General features: G+C 41.7%; 1 long non-coding RNA gene across 3 annotated transcripts in view; it reads right to left on the bottom strand.

Moving 5' to 3' along the window:
• LOC137484006 (uncharacterized) overlaps positions 1–25,902 on the bottom strand; it is a 75,123-nt gene that overhangs the window by 33,499 nt on the left and 15,722 nt on the right. The window contains exons 3-6 of one of the 3 annotated variants that reach the window (XR_011004708.1): positions 6,539–6,714; positions 6,261–6,424; positions 5,413–5,459; positions 3,875–4,500 (exon numbers count right to left, since the gene is read on the bottom strand). This is a non-coding gene — a long non-coding RNA (uncharacterized lncRNA). Of the gene's footprint in view, positions 1–3,874; positions 4,501–5,412; positions 5,460–6,260; positions 6,425–6,538; positions 6,715–25,902 lie in introns of those variants that run through there. The other 2 variants (XR_011004710.1, XR_011004709.1) reach the window with 2 other exon arrangements.

The following is a 25,902-nucleotide window of genomic DNA, read 5'->3' as shown; positions in this document are numbered from 1 at the left end:
TTCTCCCCAATTCTGAGCAATGCTGGAGACCAGAATGCCAAGCTAATGTTTACTATCATCAATATGTCTTTCATATGTTTCTAGTCCATCACTGCATGTGTGCATGTGCCACAAGACAGACTCTGTAACATGTTTGTAATTTGCATTAACAAGAGCACCATTCTATACATATTCAATAGCCCAAAAGATACTACATAATCCAGGCTCATTTTAACCCACCTGTTTCCCACCCTCCCTCTCTGCCTTTCCACCACGTTTTTAAAGTGTTTAGCTCAGGGCTCATTGGGTTCAATGGAAAGTTTTCTATATAGTTCAATGAAGAGTAGGTCTAACCATAAGACAAAAGTTAATCAGCTTATTTCTAGTTAGCATGCATTTAATACTGAACACATGGGCAACAGATTTTTCTGAAAAGATAGATTTAAGCATGGGCTTAAAGGCTTCCTAAAACTACAGCCTAGAAAAAAAAATCCTAAAATGACGGACAACCAAAATATTCCACTGTTTCAACAGGCTATTTGACACACATTTGTTAATTCTGAACAGAACATTATGAAGATATTTGGATTTTATACTTAAATGTCCATCAGTATACAGTTATGGTACAGAAGCATGACAAAAATATCCAAATATATTTGTGCACATCTTGGTAGCAGAATATAAAGTTCTGGAGTTGGGACTATCAGATCAAATTTGTAGAACAATCAAATATTCTGTGGGACCTGTTAATGAAATGGTTCATTTATTGATCACAACCAAAAATCAGAGACTTGTGTGCATAAATGCAGAAATATCATGTTTACACACAACTAGAAGCACAGTTCCAATAAGGATTGATGGGGTTGGCTGCTCTTTTTCCAGCAAATGTTTCCACATATCTCTTCTAATTGTTCCCCTTATTTTTCTTTGTCCACTTTCTTTCTATTGAGTCTGATAAAAGCATCCCACCAGTCACCAAATATACAAACATAAGGTGGAGCTTTGCTCTGTGACACCACCACTTTGGATATACTCGGGATGATGACCTGGGGACTTTGGGCTGTTACAGGACATGCAGTGCAAACTGCCAATACAAATTGTTTCCTCTCTAAGAGGATAACATTTGGGGGACTGGGATTTGTTTTGTTCTCTTCCTTCAGGGAAATGATGAGCTGAACTAAAGCCTCCTCATTTTTCAGATGATTTATATATCTATATCTATATATATCTATATATATATAGATATATATATATATATATAGCATGTATTATACAAACTTTGGTATATTGCCATGAATATGTTATTTATACTATCCTATATTACTATAATTATATTACCATAGTATCTTATTAAATGCAAAGAGATATGCCTAGTTGCAATGTAGTTATTAGATGTTCAATTCCAATTCATTGTCAAGAACATAGTCATTAAGATTAAACATCTGTTTAATAGGTATATCTTGTTACATAGTTGTACTTAAGTCCACAGGCAAAATCTGATTTAACATGAGACATAGTTTAAACAAACTAATTATGCGAGCATGATCTAAAACCAAGCTAAACATGGACCTTTGAAAATGACACATGAATTTAATCAAAGCCAGGGCCTCAAAGTGAGCAGAACTTAACCACTGGCCTGACTCATGCATGTGTTTTGATTTCACAGCTGAAACCAGTAAAGCCAGCACCCTCTGGGGGCTTCCTGACTCAACAGTGCCTCCCCCACCCACAGATTACAAAGCAGCAAGTTGTCTCTTTGGTTCGAATTACAGGAAACATCGCTGTGCTTTGTTTGGGAAAGTGCAAGCCACCACCTCTCCAACAGTAGTGGAGTCTCTGGAGGCTGGGTCTGAAGGCTCAAGGCTGGCTCAGTCAAGGGGCTTGCCACAAACACAGACAGGTGTTCCCACAAAGCCCTCTCATTCCATCAGCCCCCCACCCTAGGATCCCACCCAACAGGAGATACCAGACCCATCACAGACCCTGTCCTGTGCAGTTTTATCATCTGTCCAAACTACCAACTTTGTGCTCCCACCCGAGGAAAAAAAATCCAGGTGTGAGAGGGTGGGCAAACCTGGCTTTCTGCAAAAGCCTGGCAAGGAAGATGCAGTCTGGCTGATCGACAGACTAATTCCTGTCCCTACAGCCCAAAACCAAGGTCCAGCAACATAACATACAGAAATTCTTTACCCAGGCGAGGAAAGCCCAGTCTGGTTTATTTTCTGCTAAATTTAGGATTTAAGGGGAATAAATCACATATTTGGATCCAATAGGACTAAAATGTGTTTCCACAAACTCAAAGCAGGTCTCGGACAAACCTCACTAATATTTTTTCCTGTTTTATTAACGGCCACACTGTCAGAAGGCTCGGCTCTGAGTCTCCAGGGAAATAATCCTACGTGCCTTATTGACAGTGGGAGACTGGCTGAGCCTTTTGATACGCCCAGTCCTCAGTTCTTTCGATCCTTGATGATTTTCTCAAGAACTATAGCTTATTGCCACAGGAGAAATAGAGCTGGTCAGGAAACCAGATATCAATTATTAAAGTTTTGGAATTTTTTCCATATGGATTCAGAAATCAGCTTCATGTCATGGAAGTGAAATTCAACTTTAATATTGAAATATGTCATTTCCAGGATGAATTACAATCTCTCAGATGTCCAAATACCTTCCTAGAGGACTACAGCAGGTCAAACAGCCTTAGTCGCTACAGCTGAAGCCTGACAAAATTTTTGTTGGCTTCAGCATCTCTCATCCCTGCCAAGCAAGGGTGAAAAAGCATCTCAGTAATTTTGCCATTACCACTCCACATTGAAAAGTGCCACATTCATTTTCAAATCTGTCGCAGGCATTTGGCAATTAAAGACATCTGAGATCCAAAGGCCTGTGAAAACCACAGGTCGCTGGCAATAGGTTAAAATCACAGATATCTCAGAATTGTTTGGTTGGAAGAGACCTCAAAAACCAATTAATTCCAACCAGGGGTACCTTCCACTAGACCAGGCTGCTTTCAACCCCATCCAATCTGGCCCTGAACACTTCCAGGGATGGAGACTACACAACCTGTGCCGGTTCCTTTCTACTCTTATAGGAACGAATTTCTTCCTAATATCTAATCTAAACTTTCCATCCCTTCTCCTTCAGGACTTTTCACCTTTTTTATCACTCCATACCCTTGGGAAAATTCCCTCACTCCAGAGGAAGACAGGTGAGGATCTGGGAGCCCAGAAACACCATTCCCCCAACCCCAGGGCCTTAGACCAGGGTGATATTCCAAAATTCACTGATTCTTCTTCAGCCCACCAGAACTTGCCAGGCTCAGGGCTGAAGTGACTATGGACAACTGTGATATTGGATTGGACCAACTCTTTGCTTCAGGTTCACAAACAATTGAAACAAAATTTGATGGAACCTCAGAAAACCAAACTTTCTACCAAAACTTGTTTGTTTCCCATGGGAAGTCCTCAAAATTTAATAGTTTCTATAAAATCTTAATGTGTATCAAGTCAGTGAGTTCTAATGGATGAAACAGAGAGTTCTTGTGATTTTTTTTCATTTGGCTTCAATTTTTTTTCCCCAAAACAGCTTAATCTTTTTCAAGAACGTTTAGTACTATAGCAATGCTGAAAACCTCCAAAACAAATGCGGGTGCACCCTCTTGATACATAGGCCAGAAAAATGTCAGATTTTTGTTTTCATGGCTTTTAATTGCTTAGAGATGGCAATGCTGGCAATTGATGCTATGGAATGCTACTTCTTTTCCCACATCTCAGTAATTGTTCTAATGATCTCCTTGCAACATATTGGTGGAAATGTCAGGAGATTTCATGACAGATATAAAATTCATGTGATTGCCAGTAAAGCAGTATAAAGACTCCAGAAAATATCCCACAAATATTTCCCCACATTTTTTAATACAGCCATGTCAGGACTATTCACAAGCTTTTGTATTTGTTGCATGAATTGGGTGCCCACATCCCATCAGAAGACAGTGGTTTCAAAGGGATTCCAGAAGTCAATGGATACTTTTGTATAGCTTTATGAAACAAATATTAAGCTCCCATTTGCCAAAACTGTGCCTTTTAGAATGAAACATATAATAAACATTGAAAGAAAACGTATTATCTGAATTAATAATATAAATAATACCTATGTCTCAAAAAACGCTTCCAGTGTTATCGACCCAAACCATTAAACTCACTGAAGACACCTCTTCTTTCTGCATTCTGAGTAACTACACCAACAGGGAGAGCAGAAATAACGTAATAAGATACCCAAACTCCAGCCTGTGACGTTCCCTCAGCTGAGCAGGAGGATATCAATGAATTTCTTAGCTGCAAGTGAAATAAGCTATTCATAACAGGTACACTGCAGAGATCAATTCATAAATTAATGCTTATATGGCTACATACACTATAAAACTACCTCAGGCTCAAGCTTGACGTTGTGGATAAAGTTACATATTTTCTAGCTGGTTTAGGGTTTTGTTCTATTTTGATTCTCCTCATCAGATACAACGCACTGAAATAAAGAGCCAATAATTCTCCTCAGACTGTTTCAGAACTCTTTTTATCCAAGACTCCATCTCTCTCCTACCTTTTCTTTTCCCAGGCATCTCTACTTTAAAATAAATTTTAAAAAATAGAAATAAAATCCTCCCCCACATCACAAATCCCTGTTTCCTGCAGTAGAAAAGCCCGTGTTCCCTGTGTCATTCCACTTCAGTGCTATGAGTGTTGTGAAGTACCTGTTGCACTTTTCTCTAGCAGCTCCAGCTCCAAGGAGCTTTAGGCACAGCTGTACAAAACACCCCAGCTCAGTCAGTGCATCCTCTGACTGATTCCAGGAGCAAGCAGTGAGTTTTGGCAACACCTCAGATAAATAAAGATGCTATATCCAAGGGTTGAAGTCTAATAATTAATTCAAATTGGTGCTTCTTTCATCACATTCTTTGGAATCTTTCAGAGATGGTAAAATTATGCAAGCTCTCCTCAGGAGTAACTGAAAATAAATGCAATGTCCAAAAAAATATTCAAGAACAAGTTTAACCTGAGTCCCTTAACTGGTTCCACTCACACCCTGCCCCTTTGCAGCACTGCCAAAGCCAACGGAATTTATACAAATTTACAAGAATTCTATCTAATATCAGAAAAAATCCAAACCAAACCCCTAAACTAGTATGGTTTTTCCAACATTTCAAAAACATCATTTTACATTTGTCCCAATATAAATGGAATTAGCAGCAAAGTCCAAATCTGAAAGTGTTTGAAAGCCCATCCCAGTCCTGGGCCATTTCTTACCTGCTTCCTTCATGCTTTGGGCCAATGTCTACAATATGCCAGCACTATTTTCCCAGATTTGAAGATTCTCTGACTTTCAGAGGAGAGCTTTCCATACCTGCATCTGGATCTGATTGCTGAGAACCTGGCTCACCTCTGTTAAAGATGTACTAAGGTCTTGGATTCACATTCTGCATTCCTCTGCAACCCAGAGAGCCTGCCATGATTAATGTGCTCTGAATGAAAACCACAAGAACCAAAAATGATTTGCAACTGATTCATTAAAATAGCATTCATCATAATAATTGATTGGTTAATTAATTATGGCCGTAATGTAGATGCTGTCTGTATTTCCATCGGAATTCTTTGGTAGTTTCCGAACTCATTCATTAAAGCCTGGATAGCTCACAGTACTGCACCTTCTCATGGGGAGGCTTGCTGAGAAAGCAAATCCAAAGAACTCTGGTCTCTGAAAAAAGCCAGTATCTTCTAATGTTTGACAGAATTCCTTCAGCAACACCACCTCAACCTCCTCTCATGACTAATACTGGATTCAGGGTGATCCGGTTCTGTAGAGTTGGGCAGCACAGGAGCCACAGACTGCTCTGACCCTACACCTACCCTGTCCACACAAACAGCACTGGCCGAGTACCTTTGGAGATCCACTAGGGTGACAGCACCCACAGCACTGCAGCACACAGGAAGGATTATTACAGAACAGAAAACGTAAAGACATATTCTTGTGAAAAATGCCAAGGGATCTTTCTGGCAATGTGCATCAAACATCAGCAGGTTTTGGGGCTCTCATTTGAAAGAGGTGTGCACAGGCAAAATGCACAGCTAATTGACACAGAGTTTTCAAGTTTCAAAGTACTTGCTGTCCAGATGTCCAGTAGACTGGTAGGCAGAGCTGTTGGAATCTCTACCTTTAGCGTGGTTATTCTCCAGCATAGATTTAGAAAGCTGGACTCAGCACAGCACAGATTTGATGTCTGAACCCACCTGAAAGTATTACAGCTCAGACAAGCCAAAGGCAAGGATTTTCTTCCAGCTATGATCTGATATAGCAGATTTTGAATTATGGAAATTCATTTCTTGACTGTGCCATAGGGTCTTCTGCATGGCCATAAGCAAAACCTTCTTTCCTCTGTTGCTCCAGTTTTCATCTGTAAGACAGAAATGATGGCAGCCCTCTCTCCAAGGCTATGGAGAAGATGCACTCACCATATTAACGACTAGGAAGTGCTTAGATATTACAGCTTCAGGGGACACAGACATACACCAAGAAGTAATCGACAAAGAGCAGCACAGAAAGAAGAAGTTGCTGAGGCTATGTTCTTCTTAGTTCTTCCTGTTAACCTTTTTTTGATTTTTTCCAATCTCCTGGTGCCATAAGCACTACTGCAGTATTTGCATACTGCTGCTAGGCAGGTGATCCCTCAGGCTGAATCTTTAGCTATAGAAAAGCAATGTCAGCCTGTTGACTTCAAACACACCTACATCCATTTTCACCCCTGAAGACCCCGCCCACCACATTCTCCTCCTGCTCAGGACTGATGGACATCTCCCCCCAGCTCTGAAAATAAATGTTCCTGCACAGGAGAAATCTCCGAGTGCAGGGTGGAGAGGGGGCCACTGTATGGACCCTCTTGCCACAGCACCACCTGCTCTCAGCCAAGCAAAGCACTGGCAGGTACTTGAGGAGCACCATGGCCATAAACTCATCACAAGGCTACATATGGCCTACTGCAATTTGATGAAGCTGCTGTTGCTTGAATTCAGGTTTAAAAGGGGAGAAACCAGTAGAAATGCATGTGTGCTCTCCTCTTTCCTTTCCCTCCCCCTGAACCTCTGAACTTAGTGGGATAAAAACCAAGTCAGGAGCAAGAAAACTCTTTCTGCACCGGTAGCCTAAAAGCACAGGCCTGTTAGAGCTTCCCAATGCCAGATGAGAGAGGGGGGCTGACTCTGATTTACCATTCCCCATCTCTTCCTTTGTTCTATCTCCACCTCGACTGTCAGCTGTTTTGCAAAGGGGCTGGCAGTCAGGGGGAGAGGAGAGAGGCTGGTGTGTGTGTGTGTGTGCGCGCGTGTGTGTGTATCCAGTTCAGGCTGGTTCCTGGCTCAGGGAAGCATTTTATTGGATTTGTTACTCTTTGATGCTGATTAAGCCCATGGGGTAGAAAAAAGCAAAAGAGAGGGGGAGTTTGGGGGGAGGGGAGAGATGCAGTTTCCCTGTGGCTGCGATGTTTTTAATTTATTATTAACCATCTCTCATGTGTTATCTGACAGCTCTGATGAATTCTGGATGCAAAGGAAAGCAGTGCCTGCATTTACGGTTTTCTGGGGTGTAAGTCCCCAGTCTCCCCAAATCAAAGTCCAGGCTGCTCACAGAGTTATCTTTGTAGATGCTAATTTTAAACAAATAGATTAGTAAGAAATTAGTTTCCTAGGAGTTGGAAGGCTGAACCGTTTCAAGGCCAGGATCACACAATGGAGAGCTCAGAGACAGCCCAGGAGTGCAGGGTGAGACACAGAGGAGGGAACATGCAAAAGGAATCCAGCAAGGTGACCCCAGAACAGCCCAGACTGTGCTTCTAGCTTCTTCCTTAGGTTTTTTGAGCATGCCCCCCAAAAATGGCAGGATATCCCCAGTTTCCGGACTCTCATGTCACAGGCATTTCAGTCCCTAGACACAACACAACCACGAGCACCATTCTGATTAAGTTTTTATTTAAGTAGTGCTAAGTTTACCCTTTCAGATGGCCTTCCAAAAGGATGTTTCCTCCAGGCACACAAGTCCTCGTGCCCTGCTCCTACCTGGACACCCACAACAGCTGCGCATTTCCCCAGCTCTGACACATAAATGCCAGAAGTCAGAAAAAGCTCAATCTTTCACCTGAAAAGCAGATTCTGGAAATTGGAAGCCTTGTTCTCTCTTATCTTACACGGTTATGCACAGAGCAAACTTGCAAAGCTCTGAGCACACCAGCAGAGCACCAGCATGCTCATTAGGTGCATATTGCATGGTCACAAATGGCTGTGCCACCTGGAGATGCTGGAGAACCCAACTTAGAGCTTCAATTTTCAAAGCCACCAGCTGGTGACCACAGCAGATTGGGATCACCCCTGACTGGTGTTTCTACACAGCCAGTCAGAACAGGCAATTTTTCCTGACATCTCTTTGAAGAGGCTTGGAAAGAGAAGGCCTGAACCTCATTCAGTGGTTACTGGATATATTTTATGCTGTGCTGACTGCCAGAGCGCCAAGGCAGGGTCCTTGTAGAAATGGACTCTCCAGTCTTGTGAAAAATCATGGCTGATATGAAATAATACTTAGTATGAGAGAAAGTCAGTGAGGTGGGGTTTCCTACTGCAGTACACACAGCTGCAAGCTGGGATGTGAGAACTACAAGGTCAACATCTTTGAACATCTTCTTGAAACAGTAGTTCAAATCAAAGACCACCACAACTGGCATAAAGAGGTTCTTCTGCAACACAATCTTCTGTCCATCCTTGGGTCAACCCATGGTTCTTCTCCCCTTAGATTACTACCAGGATATTTGCAAATTCCTGGTTGATGAGGACCAGGGTTGGTGCAAGGACAGGAGGTTCCTGACATGCAGGATGCTCTGCTCCTGCTCTTAAACACTGCCATCTCCTGGGGCAGGGGAGGCAGCACAGCCCCTCCTCTTCCTCAGGACGTTGTTAATTAAAAACTAGGGTTTGTCTCACCTCTGTGGGCATCAGCAGCTCCAGCACTCAGTAGGGCCTCAAGCCAGACAGAGCCAGCCACTAAACCAGCGAGCATCTGGAAGGGACATGCTCATTGTGTCTCTCAACAAGATCTACCTACCACCAATAAGTTTGCTGAAAGGATATTTTTCAAGGCCATCTGAAACATGGTGCCATACAATTTCATGCAATTTTAGCAAAGTGTGTGTATTTAGTGCACTGTGCAAATGGGTGCAGGAGGAGACTCCTTTAAGTTTGTACCTCAAGGAAAAAATGGAAAAATAATTTTCACTTGATCCCAGGCTCCTCCACAAGTATTACTCCCAAACCATCTATATCTCTGTTGGTAAAACCCTTCACACCATGTTTTATCTTATTGCTAAAAATAAATCACTTGTAAATTGTTTTATAAATTATGTATAAGAAGAGACCTTATAGTCTAAGATGTGCTACCACTGTATTCTACATGATAAAAAAAAGTAAAAGGATCTCCAAGGGTGGAAGGGGGAAGGGAAGGGAGCACTTTTATAAATAATATATTCAGTGGTCAAAGAAAGTTATCACCTTTTATGAAGTGTTTGGGATTCATTATGCATAAAAAGTGCAGCACTGCTTCTAGTGTGCATGATATCAGGATGTGATTATTAAGCATTACAGCCACCAACTAAGTGATTACTGGTGTCATCATTTGTTTATCTAACCAAAACCTAGACTGCCACCTCTCATCAGTGGAAACAAACAGCTGATGTGTTTGACTAGTGCCAAAGGAACGCTGTCGATTATTCCCAGAGAGATGATGTCCCCATCATTGTGGGTTTCATTTGGTATTCATTGTAATAACGCTGATCCTAATGAATTCATTTGGTATTCATGTGGATGTCACATGTATTTCCAGAGATGTTCTGCTGTAATTTAGCATGGGTTAATGGACACCTCTGTTAAAGTGTTATTGAAAGTTTGACATTCAAATAACCCAGTTTAAAAATCAGACAAACCTAGATATTAAAGCTGAAGGGGGGATGGGGGGAGGGTACTGGAGTAAGAGGCAAGACTGAAATGCCGTGCTGAGACAGTAACCCTTATCTGCCTGCTGGCAAGGGAGCACTGTCCTGCCCCTTCCTCCTTTCTGCTGCTCCCAGCTAACCAAAAGCAGAGCTTTGGCTGTTTTCAGAGACTTTGTGGCAGGGCCTCTTTCCATGCCCGACCCAGATCTCCTATCAGGGATGGCCTGGCTAATTCCTCACCTGCAAAACGCTATCCCCAGGGGAGGGAAGAGACTTTGGGGGCACACAAAACCACAGGAAGGGTGTGACAACACTTCTGCTTGCCTTGACAGACTAGGCTCGAGCCCAGCATATCCAAATGCCTCACTAGGATCCAGGGGTGAGGTTGAAATGAGCAGTGCTTTTATTTCCCACATTTTGAAATACTGAATCTGACCTTTCTGCTTTACAAATTCAGAGAACAGATGATAAGGATGGCTGGATGAACCCAGAAAGTGGTAGCAAGTACAGTGTCTTGTGAATTAAATGTGCTATGAAACAGTGCAATTCCCAGGGCACTTTCAAGAAGCTCAAACCACTTATCTCTGCATTGCCAAAAATCTTGAGATGCCACAGAGAATCACATTATAGAGCAATAATATCCAGAGAGTCTTAAAAAAATGAACATTTTCCTTTCTTCTAACAGTTTATTGCACAGGATTTTGACAATGAAGAAGCCAAGCTTTTCAGGTAGAGTGCCACAAGTGCTTTTAAGGACTCATCAGATACTGAATTTATAATATTCAGGATATGCCAACAATGGAATATATTATGAGAAACTGGCAGTGTAAAGGTTTTGCTCACATTCACTTGGGATGACCTGCATATATAGTAAGCATTTGACCTAAGGGAAAGTTTGAATTGGTGAGGAATGAGACAAGCCCAGACCTGATAAAATCTCAGTACCACACCACACCACCACATTATAACCACACATGCAAGCCATATACAGTAATTGTTTATATTAAACATAGAGTCAGTGTACCACATGCTTGGGGAACATAATCATCACTTAAACTGATATTTCCCCAACCATGAAATAAATCGTAAGCCACAGAATAAATTGATTTTTTTTCCTGCATTGTAGTAACACCACTTGGCTCCACCCCTGCCAATGCAGCCCCGTTGTTTCCATGACAAGTTGAGCATCTGGAATACTAGAAACCTAAGTACAATATCCATCCTGCAAAATACGTGAGCCTGTGGTAAACCCAGAGGTTTGAAATGCCACTTGTTGCTCAGCCTTCTGGCTTTTGTTGAGTACTTCCATTATACAACACTCACAGCAATGCAAACTTCATCCTATCATGGATTTTATATGTTCCTGCCTGCAGATTAAATTGCCAGCTATAACACAGCATGTGCTGTTTGTGGCCATTTTCCTAAATGCTACTTTGGGAACAAAATACACAGATGCCTAATGTAAACTAACCTCCTCCTGTTTTCCTGGTGAAGGTTGAAATTCAACCCTGTGCAGAGGTTCTCCACAAGCCTATTTATTAAATCCCACTGAAATGCCCCAAACTGGAGTTAATTAGGATTTAAGTGGCACATAACTTTATGAAGGCCCATTAAACAGCTTTGACCTTTATCTCTGTGGCTGTATTTGCACATTTTTTCTTGTTTTTGTGATAGATTACCTTGTTTTGTTTTCCACCAGGTGCCATCAATATCTCTTTGAGAACATCAGGGCTGAAATCCTGACTCTAAGAAGTCAGTGGTGAAATTCCCATTGACCACAGGAAGGGGGAGGCTTTTTCCTGATCAGGTCAGGTACCTGCCACTACCTTCTGTAGCTCTCAGATGTGGAGGGGATGAGGTCTGGTTGGTTGAGAATTGCACAGATGACAAACTCTCTCACAGCTACATCCACAAAAAAGGAATTCTCTCTCCAAAAGAAAAGGAAAGCAAGGTTAATAGGTTGGTTCTGAGAAAAGAATGAAGCTTTTCTGAGCAAAGCTGAGGTTTGCATGAATTGGAGAGAACTTGCTTTGTGGCCAGCCCCAGACTGCCAAAGTTTCCCCAGGAAAAAATAAGGACTGTCAGAAACTTCATTAACTTCTACTCTTAATTGCAAAGGATACATTGCACATTAGGTAAGACCTTACTATTTGGGAATTTAATGCTAAATGCTTGGCCTTTACCCCATTTCTGCTATATCTTGCTTTGTAAGAAGGAACTGTACAGCTTGATGTAGCAATAAATAATTTTCATAAGTCTTATTGCAATGCGGTGTGCCACTAATGGACAATTTGGTACTATTCTCAAGCAAGGGCAGCAGGCTGAATCACAAAGCAGCTGTTAGTGTTTCATTAGAAGCAAAAGTCCCTTCCCTACTTCATTTCAAACACCAGTCAGTTTTCTTTGATCATTTCTCATCTCTCACCAAACGATGGGGAGATCCAGCTCTTCCTATCCAATAGTAATGGTCTCACAGTCCCCAGCCCTTATGAGGGGCTGTGTAATTGGGCACTGCTCAGTTGAGGTGTTTTAATACAGCCATGGCTCCTGACCTCCAGCCAGCAGGAGGAAAGAAAAGCCCTTGCCCAGATTCATCTGGAGTGGCTGCACACCGGCTGAATCTCTCTCATCTGCATTTTTCCTTGAGATTAATGAGCAACAGGGAAGGTCTCTAAACTTAAATGAGCTGGAATAAAACTCTGAAATAAGCCTTGCCTATTAGAGATGGTCTTGGAAAGAGGTTTTCAGGGAAAGTCTTTCTCTGGGAGCAATCATCACAAGGGAGGCAGCTGGTTCAGGAGCACAGCTGAGATGCTGTGGATGCAGGTTCCACATCCATTCCTGCTTTTCCTGCTTGGCACGTGCCCTCTTTATCCCTGTACATCTCTGCTGGCATTCTCATAGACACTGACTGTACTGTAATACTTCAAAATGCCAAAATTTGGCATCCTAACATTCTACGGAGCCTGAGGTAGCTGCAAGGACCTCGAGATGATAAAAACAAACCCAACAAAAACATACAGCCTATTTTCTATTGCCTTCACATCATGAAAACTCGAGGGTACAATCAAATCAACTTTTTCAGTGTAAATCTGAAGTGAAAAAGTTCTTCTGTAGCTACAGATTTCAAGTCATAAAATCTAATTTCTGATTTCTGATTCCAAAAGCACAGGATGTGGAAAACCCACAAGCAAGTAATTAAAAAAAATTCTGCATAAAAGGTTTAAAATTGTCCTCATGAAATCAGAAACAACAAATGAATGAAAAGATGACTCTGGGAAAAAGGAGAGAAGAGGTTTATTATGAATATATTTGGTTTAGATACAGCTCATAAAAATTCTGCTATTATATCCAGTTTCAAAGTAAAGAAATTCACTTCCACTGTTGTTTGGAAGATGCAGCATGTTGTGGGTCTCTGTTGAAGTCTAGGTTGTAAGGCTGCAGGAAAACTAGAATTCAGGCTCAAAGTGCAATTCCAAAAGCACAAAACAAGAAATTGCATGACCAATGTTCTCTCAAATGATTTATCACTCATGGAAGCACTGTAGCTGTGTTTTAGAGCTAAATCTACACTCCTGTTATAGGTTTTACTTTTTAAAATACAAATAGCCAAGATCAGTTGAAGGAATACTGGCAGGTTTTCTAAATTAACCAGATGTAAAGCACCATGTCATCATCCCACAGTACACTGCACCAAGTTACCTCGTGCACGGCATCCCCAGGATGTTCAGAGAGAGGGGGAGATTTATTGATGCAAACACAGCCCTAATCAGTGCCCCCTGTCTGTGCTATATTTAGCACAAATGCAAAACCAGCTTAGATGGAGAGCAGATGCAAACAGATCAATGAAACACAGTGACCTAGGACATGACACCTGTGGCTGCTTGGGGGTCTGTGTACAAATCACCAACGGGACGGGGCTGCTGAGGAACCCGTCTCGAGCTGTTTATTTTCCAGCATCAGTCTCATTACATGGTTATGACAACGGGAAGATGCCAGCATCCCTGCCACATCCCCGGCAGCAGACAAAGAACTTAATGTCACAACTTACTTTAAAAGCTTTTTGACTAATCACACAAAGCCAAAGCATACTGACAGTAATTCTGTCCAACCACTATAAGCACACGTACCTTTGGTTAAAACAATGCTTGCGTACTTCAAATACAATAAGTCTTGTAAGTCTTAATACACAATGCACAGAGCTCCATGATTAAGCTTAGAACGTCCTAATATCTCACTAGATATACTTTTCTGTAACTTAGGGAGTCATTCTAGCCAAGCATTAATACACTGACCATTGTCCTATTTGTCCTTACTTTCTACTTCTTGTATCATTTTTCTGCTGACAAATCTTATGTCTACTACTTAGCTCTAATCCCAGTTCTGCTGTCTCTGAAGCCTGCCTTTTGCAACTTGTCCAAAACCTTCTGATTTTAAGGATTCCCACAGACAGGCTGCTCTGAATTACAGGGAGCCACACTGAGCACCTGCACGTGCCATCTTCCTGGGGCATTTAATGTGCTCTCAGACATACTGAGGGTATTGGGTTGGAGGGCTAATTTTAAGGATAGCACAAGATCATAAAAATCAGCTCAGCTGGGCAGCCCTCATCATGCCATCACCAGACAGCAAAGTATTTTTTGTAGCAAGAGGAGAGATCTGCCATGGACAAACTTCATTCTCTCACAGGCACTACATGAGCAGGGCAGCCCCTCCTTTCCCCTCTCATCTGAAGAGTCTCAGCACCACCCTCATTTTGCATCCTTTCTTCTTATCAGGGGTTTCACATCAGCTGGAGGCTTTTCTTACTGGGCAAAGTTTGAAACACAGCAATAAACTACAGTGGCCAACAACACAGCCCCCAAAACCCTGTTCCAAGTCAATAACATATTTTAAGTTCTTAAAAATCTATACGCCCAGCTTTATTATGAAATAACCTAGTGACAGTACTGGAAACATGACACAGTAACTGAAAAAGGCACTTGGGTTGCAGAAATTAGATTAAATCAGATTTACAAGAGGCACTGTCAGATGGGCTGCCTGCACTTTCTGCTCTGGGGGCCTGCAGGGCTGTGTCCCACCCAGAGCATCCCACCTGAACTGCTCCTGCAGCAGAACAGGGCTGCAGAGGATGTGGTACAGCTGATTTAGGGAGCCAGCTGCAGGTCTGTAAACTGAAGGGAGCTGATCTGTGCTTACTTAAAAACAGATTACTGAGCTGTAGTCCACAAACCATAATGAGACTTGGAACAAGTCAACTGCCATGCTGCTCTCAGTGTAGCTTATTTAGCCATGAAACACAAGAGCTGAGCCATCTGAATTCACGTTCACATACTTAAAAAGTTTGGAACAGTTTGGCCCCCAGCTTGTTTGATGCATGTTTTTGGCAGCAGCCCTCTTCCATCCCATTCATTTTAAATTTAGACCACGCATGTTAACCTTGTTTGATACCTTTGAAATAATTATATGAATAAGTACGCCTGTCTTTCTATGTCTCACATGCAAAAACATTCATTATTTTTGGTTCCCTTTGGGCCATATCCAGAGGTCTTCAAGTCAACAGGAGCTTTTCATTTATGTCCAAGGGCTTTGGATCAAGCCTTTAATTATTATTGCATTGCCCCTTTAAGATGCAGGACCCTCTCATTTCCCCTGCAGGTTTCTGCTAGCAACTCTAGAATCCAACACAAGGCTCTCTTAACACCTGATTAAATATTAATCCAGAGGTGGGGGACTCACTCTTTTATGATCCTTCCCCTAGAAGCTCCTATTAGTAAATCACAGTCCAGCACAAGAGGAAACGTGGCCATTCCATTATCCTCTGTTCATGAAGGGGCATTAATTCTTAATAAACTGGCCTGATTATAATAATAATCGAAGGATGCAAAATAAGGAATAGACAGGTTTACACCTATGTCTAAGATTAAACACATGTATGGTGCTGGAAGAAGAGGTGGGGAGGGAAAGGATATAAAAGAAGAGGCAGAGAGAGGAGGGAGGGAGGGATGTAAACTGTAGCTTGAATTCTCAACACAAGAGACTAAAGTGACAGTGGGCTGATAAGTTTTTCTGTGCCTCATTCATAATGTTTCTAAAAGAAAAGAAAAATAAAATTGAGCTTTTGCCTTTCTAATTTGAAGCAGGGCAGCCCTCCTCCCAAGAAGTGACTACTTTCAGATACAGCCTTTCAGACTCCAAGGGAGGCAGTTCTCAAAGATTTGAGATAAAGCCCTGTATTACCCTCTCAAATGCTGGGTAATGTACACAGCTCTGCTAAAATACAAGGACCAAGTTCAAAAAGAGAGATGAGACTACTTCAATATTCTTACAGCATCATTCCAAGCCTTTTGCTGGTTTGCAGGCAGTGATCCTGAGCAAGGACCATGCTGCAGGCCACACACTGCTTTGTTCTTGCTGCCAGCCTGGGCTGCTGTGAGAGCAGCCTCTTTCAAGTGCAATTTCCCATGGCTGCAAGCAATGCTGGAAGGTCTGTGGGGCAAGCCATTGCAACAGTTTATGGCACAGGAACCACTGCATCCTCTTCTGAGGTCCTGCAAAAGCCTATCTAAATACTACCTAGCAACAGGGATTTGCGGGCCACATCCCAGAGGTCCCTTCACGTCCCTGCCAAACTCAATGAAAACTTGCAAGACTCCACAAACACCTTTGTAAGATGCTGCTGAAATACAGGAGTCACATCAACACTTATCAGCTGCTCCATGTGGACTATGAGAGCTTAAAGCACTCCTGGAAGAGCAGCCCAGAGCACACTGGGAGCTGCCACTGCCAGCCAGGGTGTTAATGCAGTTCACCTGCAGCCCCCTGCTGCCTTCCTGCCCTTTCTTTTAGGGAAAGGAACAACCTCACCAGCCTGCTCTGGCAGTGTGACACTACTCATGGCATTATGTAGCTGGTAAAAGAGGTGCCTTGATGAAGAAAATGGCTTTATACCCATGCCTGTAACACAAGCATGCTTGAAGGCATGGAAAGAGGAAATGTGAATCCAAACTTTCCCCATCCAGTGCCAGATCCCAGCCAGTCCTCCTCTCGTGGTGGCCTTTCCTCCAAATCATTTCAATATGCAACAAGTTTGGACTTGAACGTGTTCTCATGCTTGGAAAATGATATATAGGCAGGGCCATCAATGAGAACAGCCCTCAGATGCTATCATAGAAGAGAGCCATTCCTCTGACATGAGTGGTAGTGATGGTCCTGGCTGATTACAGCAGTTAAAACTTTATAGCACACCGTGGAGAGAGGCTGTTACAGCCTCCTAGGATGGACATGCAGCTTCTCACATGCACTTTCCACATTCAGCTGCTCCCAAGAGCATTATTATCTTTTTACTGTAGTGACCAAACCATGCAATTCCTCAAATCCTTTCCAAATGTTAATGAAATCAAATAAACCATCATACACTTCAGGGAATTGTACAGAAATAGCAAGCATTTAAGAGGAACCAAACACTGGCAAACCTCTCTGGAATCAACTCTTTAAATATGGGAAAGGCAAGATCCTCTTCTTATATAGGGAAAGCCTGAGGCTGTTTTAAATTTTGAAAGAAATTTTGATGGGTATGTAAAAGAGATCAATTATGATGCAAAGATATTTGAGGCCTTTGATGCCTAGTCATTATCTAGTTGTACCAGACCTAAATTCAGAGTTTAAGCCAGAGGTTTTCAGTGTTTCCACTGAAGCTTTAGCAACAGCTGTGGTTTAACTGGGCAGGCAGTGGAACACCCTACAGCTGCTCACTCCCTCACTCCCAGTGAGATGGAGGAGAAAATCCAAAAAAATAAGGTGGGGTGAGATAAAGACAGTTTAATAGGACAGGAAAGGAAGGAAAAATAATAATAGAATGACAAAAGAATATACAAAAGAAGTGATGCACGGTGCAATTGCTCGCCACTCCCCAACCGATCCCCAGCCAGTCCCTGAGCAGTGGCCACCTCTCCCTGTTTATAGATTAACCACAAAATCCTGGCCTGGGACAGCCCTTTGGTCAGCTGGGGTCAGCTGTCCCAACAGTGTCCCCTCCCAGCTTGTTGTGTCCCACATCCCCTCGCTGTCAGGGCAGCGTGAGAAGCTGAAAAGTTCTTGAGTTTGCACAAGCACAACTCAGCAACACCTAAGCACCAACCCCTTCTCATCCCAAATCCAAACCCCAGCACTCTACCAGCTGCTGGGAAGAAAATACCTCCCTCAGCTGAAACCAGGACAGCAACATCACATGTACACAAATTAAAATATAAATAGAACTTCCTGGTCACCAAAGGCACTAAAGTGAGAAACCTAAAAAGCTCTAGGGTAAACATTGAGTATATTACTTAATTTCAAGGCATCAGTTTCAAGGCAATATTGAAAAATGCCTGATGTTTAAATTATAAAATTTATAAAATTATAAAATGACAGTTTTAAAACCTGTCATTTTATTTTTTTCTATTATTTTTATTTGTAGCTGGAATAACTAGTATGTGTAGGATCCTTTCCTGGTCTTGTTGGGTATCTCTAGAAAATATACTCCCATTTAAGTCAAAGCTGAAGTGAAGGAACAAAGGAAGTAGCTGCAACAAGGTTATACTTGATATACAAATGCAGGACCTCATTTACCAGCCACCTGAGCAGTGGTACCACCCACCAAAGCACTCTTGTTTCTCAGGATGTCCAGTTCACACCAAAGCTGAGCCATTTCAGAGCTTCAGCTGCTCTGTGGAGCCGTGGCAGCAGTGTGACTGTAGCAGATCTACCTGAGCCCTCTGGAGTTGGTGCCAAAGGCATTGGCTCCCTGGATTTCAGCTGAACTGGGTTTAAACTGCCACACTGCAGTCATTTTCCAGTGCTCTGCAGACCTATCCATCTGCTTTCCTGAGGGAAGATACACAGCCATCAACAAAGACCAGAACAACCATGGGCCTTGAGCAATCACCATGAAAAAAATGCTGATTTTTTTTTCCCTATTTTTTTAGGTTTTCCCCATACTGGGGTCAGTCACCATCTGTAACTCTTGCTGGCTAAAACAATGCAGTTTTGAGGTACTAAGGGACCTGTTGTAAGCAGCACAGAAAAAGATGCTGTGAGCTACCTGAGCAAAGCCCAAAACCCAGTAAAGTCACCACAATTTAGCTCTGAAGGCATCTTCTCATTCATTTCAGTGGACTCTGTGACAGAGCCTGTGAAAGCACCATGGAGATCTCTGCAACCCACCCCACTCTTGGTGTAGAAAAAGCAGTTTGATGGTGTCTGTTGCCCTGTTCTGGGTAGTTTGATGTAAATTAAGTGGTCCTTTTAAAAGGTCACATCTCTTACACCACTAGCACCAAGACTATTGCTGAATTCCACATCCCTGGTCTGAAGGATTAAAATAGAGGCTACTGCTGTTCTGCACTGAGCTTTCTTGTTCCTCATCTCACAGTCTACTCAAGGTCTCATAAATAGCATTGGAAGGATTCCACTGAAATTACAAATAAACACAGATTTTCCTCCAGTCCAAAAAGATAACTGTTCTATCACCAGCACTGCACACTCACAGAGAGGGAAACCTGGGAACACACCACACCTGGGTTCAGTGGAGGACTAGTGCCCTCTTTTGATGTCAGTTTTACCCAAAGACTAATTAGGATTTTGTTTTATTGCTGTACCTGCAAGACATTTTTCATTTCCCCATATGCTACACTTGGAATAACAATAATTAACACCTGAGTTTGTTTTACCTGACAGGACCAGGAAAATTGCTAAACATTTGAGATAATACAGCACTAAAGTATTTGTAAATCAGCTTCAAAGCCATTAAGGTATGGCAACTCTGACAGGTGCAGAGCTGCTAATGGCTTTGTCTGAACAATTACAGAATCTATGGGGAGTTTTGCCTTCACTTCCAAGGGGCTGAACCAGGCCACCAGGGATGGATGGCAGTCGCTTGGTATCAGGTATGGACAACACCTGACCTCTGGAAGGAAGTAAAAGGGCAAATGGAGCCAAGAGATTCACATTCTGCACATGCCTGAGAAGTCACACAAGCTCTCAAGCAAAGCCTTGGACAACTTGCAACACATTTCACATAAACCCCAAGCACCTGAATTACTTTGTACTGTTTATATGCACTGGGAACCAAATTCAAATTCCAGTTGAAATGCCTGTCTATAATCAGCATTAATATGATTGCCTGTTATGTCTTAGTGAGGGCTCAGACCTGGTTATGAAAAAGGCAAAATCTCCTTGATTAACTTAAAACTGCTCCTTCTGCTGTACTTTAGTGGTTGTGAAATATTTAGACACATGGAAGGATGAACTAAAATATTATAATGCATTACAAATATATGTTTCCATGTAGTCTGAAGGATGTTCTCAACAGACTTTTCAGTAAGTGATTTTGGAAAAAGACAATTTTATAAAAAATATTACTAAAAAAACTCCCAACTAAACAAAAAAAAAACAAAACAAAACAAAACAAAAAAAAAAAAAAAACATTAAAAAGAAAAGCCATGTTTAAAACACAACAACCTCACATCTCTGTTCTCTGGCAGTGAACTGAGCTGGACAGATTCTACTAAGATTTCTTCTGCCAACAGAGTTTCATACCAATTTTAATAGTCTGAAAATCTTATTAATAATACACTGGTAGAGCTGAAGGTACCAGGACCTGCCATTTTATTATGTTTACTTGTGCTAAAACTAAATATTAACTCAGGACAATCCTGAAAACATGAAAAGACAATGTCGAGTGACATGGCAGAAGTCAAAGCGAAATAAAAATTGGAGATGTGAAAATTCAACCTTTAACTATACAAATATGAATTATTTAAATATATAGGCTTTTCTTGGCTTTCTGTATAGCAGGGTACAGTGTATCACACTCAGTAGGCTGCAGACTATTTAGTAAATGTATCAAACAAATTGCCCATGACCATATATTTGCTTGATTCCAGCCATATTTATATATCATGGACTTGCTTTGTTCACCAAGCTTTCACTGGTGAAAACAAGAAGAAATGCTTTTAAAAGGGAATGAGAAGAGTTAATCAGAGCCATAACATTCTCTGTTTCTTTCCTGATCACGTAGACAGTGACCAAAAATAGAGCAAGCGCGTTAGCATCACTCGTGTCTTCTTGCTAATTGGTGTGTTTTAGATGCAGATGTTCTTCACTTCCAGAAGCTGATTTTTTTTTTGTGTTTTGAGGAGTACTAAATGTGCTGGTTTGGCACTTCTGAACCCAGTGAAACTTTGAATTGCTGTACAGAAATAAGTATCAGACACCAGTAAGGAGCAGTGGGTTTGCTTTCCGTCATCTCTTACTGTGAGGATCTCAACTTTGCCAAATTCTAAACACCAGTGTGAGATATCAGACACTGAGACAAGCACTTTAGAAACCTGTCTGCTCATAACACAAATCAGCAAACCAAGATTCCTCTTCCACCCCATGAAAACCAGTGCTTTAAAAACTGATTATCAAAAGTATGTTGGGTCTAACAGCCACAACCTGCTCGCACCACATGACAGGGGACAGCTGTAGCAGATTTTGAAAGGTTTGTTTTCACAAGGCACCTCCATGATCAGACACTTATCTCACCTCTCTGAAACTTTAATCTATGTAGTTGCAATGCTTCCAGTATTTCCAGCCAGAGTTGGCAGAGTTTAAGTCAGGTGTTTTAGCATACAGTATACAAACACCGATGAATTAAATGGAAACCTGTGAACATCTTCTTCTAGCAAGAGATGAACTGAGAGCCAAGCAAGCCACACTTTCATCCAACTCAGCTTTTATATGAGCCTGAAATTTACAGACATCACTGCAATATAATAATATTGTGATAGAGAATAAAGCCCTTTCTTTTCTGCTAGACATTTTATGCACTAACACTTAGGCTCACACTTCTGCCTGTCAGTAGTCTGCTCAAAATGACTTAAAACAGACCTTTAAAGTGTGGACACAGCTACTTAAATATGCAAATGAATTGACTTTGTACATCTAGACAGAAATTGGGCTTGTAGGTCAGTTAACTCAGTGCAAGTAGGTACGAGGCAGACAAATGTCCAGGTGAAAATGATCACTGATCATTTTTGAAGTCTGACTCAGGTCAAAGGCTGAGAAGCCACTTCAGCTGCACCCTGTAAAGCTAAACTACTCATACAATGCCAAGGGTAATGTTATGTACAGTGGACAGTCACTAAGGTAAAATAGGAGGGGGCTTTTAAAATCAAAATAGAACAACAGAAATCTTTCAGATTCATTCTAATATGAAAGAAAAAGAGTTGAAGAACAACAACAAGTTGATATTTCGTTAAAAAGCTAATATACCAAGTTGTATACACTCTGAAGTTCATAAGAAACATTAATTACAATTGCTACTGGCAACAGATCATTCAGAAAAACACACACATCGTTCATATGGAATACAAATACAGCTTCTAATCTTCAGATTGACATAGAGGGAAGACTTCAATCATAGGACATGAAAGTACAATCTGAACCTCCTGATCTCTATGCTTTTAAACCCAAAGGGAGAGCTGGATGCTTAGGTAACCAACTGCCTGCAGAAAACACTCAATACATTTATGCACCCACCAAATTAGACATGGAAATTATATCCAAATTGCACAAAAAGCTGTAATCCAGATTCAGATCTTCTCTTTGGAAATGCCAGCGAGGATTTCACTTTCCAAAGCATCTCACAGCTCCCATTCAGTTCAATTGTAATCAGTTATGCTCAGGACTTCGCAAAACAACGTGATCGCCACTGCAAATGCTTTCCAAACTCTGTTCTTTGTACTACATTTATTCTATATGTTGAATTATATGCCATAAAGTGGCTCTGTCAGGCATTCAGAGCACAGCTGTGATGAGCAAGAGCCCATGATTAATTCTGTCCTTGCTCTTCATAAACTATTTGTCTTGTCTAATTAGAAAAAAACACAATAGAAGTTACAAACATTTTCACCATTTCCAATTGGCCGTCAAAAACACAAGAGAAGCCAAGTCGCCTTTCATAAGCCATGATGAATAATGTATAGAAAGACAAAGTCTCAAAGTTTACCCCATTTTGTATTACATTGTTCCCATTGCCTTCTTCCACACCATTTCTATTTTTCAAAAACTGTTCTGAAAGCCACTGCAACACTGCTACATGGACCTTTATAAAACTTACAGAAACCACTTTTTAGCTTTTTTTACTAATTTTTCAAGCTTTTTTTCCCCTGTCACAGGCATCAGCTCAGGTCTCAAAATCCGGTTTTGCAGAATTCATTGAAAAACAAGCAAATTGTCTCAAAACCTGAACTCTCTTAAATTCAAAATAAGCACAACATGCAAAAGTAGCAATGTCTTTACAAGTGCAAGCAATCAACAGAATTCAGCACAGGGGTAACTTTGCCACTTTTGGAACGACCAGGAACAGCTTAGCAGGACAAGGACATGGCAAACCCTGTCTGGAAGCAACCCTGACCACTTCATATTCCTGGGGTGCATTAGACCACCCTTAGCATGCCCAGGCTCCCTGAGTTACTCCCTCCAGTATCTGATTCCAGAGAAAATGTGAGTATCTTGCATTGTCTACATCTTTATCACCAGCCATAGTGACAAAACTGGAATAAAACAAGCATATTTTCAATGATATGCATTTTGCCAGATACTACCTAAAGAAGCCACAGGGAAAAGCATTAAATCTGCAAGCCCTGAGACATACTCAGTTTCTATAATTATTTTGTAATGTAGATAGAAGCCTGAAACATTATTCTGTGTCATAAAGCTGCCTGAACATGGCAATCTTTGTCTGCTGCAAAGAGGAATCCAAAATGTTGCCAGAATTTCAGTTGCTTAGGCCTGGGACATTTGCTCAGCTCCTTTAGGAAGTCAGGACAAGCTGCCAAGTCTGGAGCCTGACCTGCACTTTCAAAAAAAAAAAAAAAAACAACAAACAAAAACGTTCAGGATGTTTCAAATAACATGCATCCTTTTTAAGGGAAAGAAAAGGAGGCTTGAAAAAGTCTGATTTCACTTTCAGAGTGAGGAAGGCTCAGCTGATGTACCACGCTCACGGCAGCATCACAGTTTTGCACCTCTGAGCCTCTCAGAGCTCTTCCGCATGGATTGCAGCAGTCATTTGGGCTCACAGGCTGTGGGAGCACACGTTTGGAGGCAGAGCTGTCAGGGATTAGACAGGCAGAGAGCTTTGCAGTGACTTTCTGCGGAGCACGGGGTAAAATGTGCGGTGGAGCGCTCACTTCCATCAGAGAGCGGCAGCCATCTGCTGGCAGGCAGCCGGCAGGAGGGCAGGCACCAGGGCTATCCCAAACCCCTGCGCTCCAAAGCACGCGAAAAAGCCACCTCAGTGCTCCACTGAGCAGCCCACTCCGCTTTATTTAGATGAAATCCTTGAAACAGACACCGGAGATAAACATAACTGGGGAAATGCATCCTTAAAAAGTAGGGAAATATCGTAAACATCATCAAACAGCCCTGGAGAACGGGATCTAAAGTCAGAAGTAATTTTTTTGAATTCTCGGTCTTATCTAAAGAAAGAAAGATTGCCGTGTCTTTAATCTACAGACGAAAAGGAGCCAGCTGTACATCTGAAAATCAGCTGCGTATTGATCCCGCTGCCGTTAATATTCATGAAGGTGTATCGTAAGACTGGAGATTTTAACACAGTGCCCCCGGACTCTAAATCAATTCCCATTGATTTCAATTGGCTTCTCCCATCCATGCATCGACCTTACCCCTCCCTTGGAAACATGCTCTCAAGGTCCTTTGAAACACACTTGCTGTATAATGAACTCTGAAGGATTGCATGTGCTTACTGGTATGTTCTTTCCTTCTCCACCCGTGGAGCTTTTGAGGGGGCGGACACCGCTATCTGATTTTATGTGAACATTTAAAAATTTGAACCTACGCCCCACAGGGCTCCCATCAGTTCCTAGAAGCCAGGATAAACTCCTCCTCTTCATTTAGATCTGCCTGAAAAGTTCAAGGCTAATGCAGTCATCTAACAAAATTGCATTTCTTGACACTGCCTGCTTCTGGGAGAAATACACACTGAAGTGTTTCTGGTTTCTGTCAGACTTTTGGGTACTACAGCTAAAACGGGTTTACAGGAGTGGCAGATTCTCAGAAGAGAGGGTTGAAGGGTGAACTTAATCTGCTTCTGTCTTTGAAAATGCTGGGCCCTTGAGTCTGACCTTGCTCCCTGCTGACCTTTCTAGCACCTGACATTCGAGTCTGTTCAGGGTGAGTTATGAGGAGTTAAGGCAACTCAGCAAATAAGCAGATATACACCAAAACTGTTGCTTCCATTAGGAGTTTATATCTAATGTGATCATTATTTCACTTCAACACACAAAGCAGTAGTCGACTATCCATGCTTCCAGTTGTATCTTGGGTGAAAAATGGACAGAATAATTTTAAATCAGACATTTTTCTATCAAAACAGTTTTCTGAGCTTTTACTTGCTCAATTGATTAAAAAAAAAAAAAAAAAAAAGTAGAAATACTAGTAGTACTTAACCATATGTAGCTACTGGAAGGTTTAGCTGATGTTTCAACAATAGTGCCTGTGTGAGCACAGGGCTGGCCCTCAGCTTCATTTACCAGAGCAATTTTGTTTTACCACACTGGGCAACATCACAGCCAAGAGGACAACCCTGCGTATCCACTGGTTAAAAATTCAGCTGGAAACATGCCAGATGCTCTTCCTGCATTCAACCATCCTACCTTCCCTGATATCAATTAGCTGTGTCTACATCTTATTTACTCCACATAGAGAATTTGAGAATGATGCATTTCGCAGCTATTCAAAATAAAAATTTTTTTGGTTGAGAATACTATGATGACCAAATAGCTTTTAAAAAATTAAATATATGGCTTTTGCCATATATGTTGAAGCCTAAATATCTCAATGTAACATTGGTTTCT

This window comes from Anomalospiza imberbis, chromosome 17, assembly GCF_031753505.1.
Source record: "Anomalospiza imberbis isolate Cuckoo-Finch-1a 21T00152 chromosome 17, ASM3175350v1, whole genome shotgun sequence".
NCBI lineage: Eukaryota > Metazoa > Chordata > Aves > Passeriformes > Viduidae > Anomalospiza > Anomalospiza imberbis.
The sequence above is the reverse complement of the archived record's forward strand: the minus strand, read 5'-3'. Positions and strand labels throughout refer to the sequence as shown.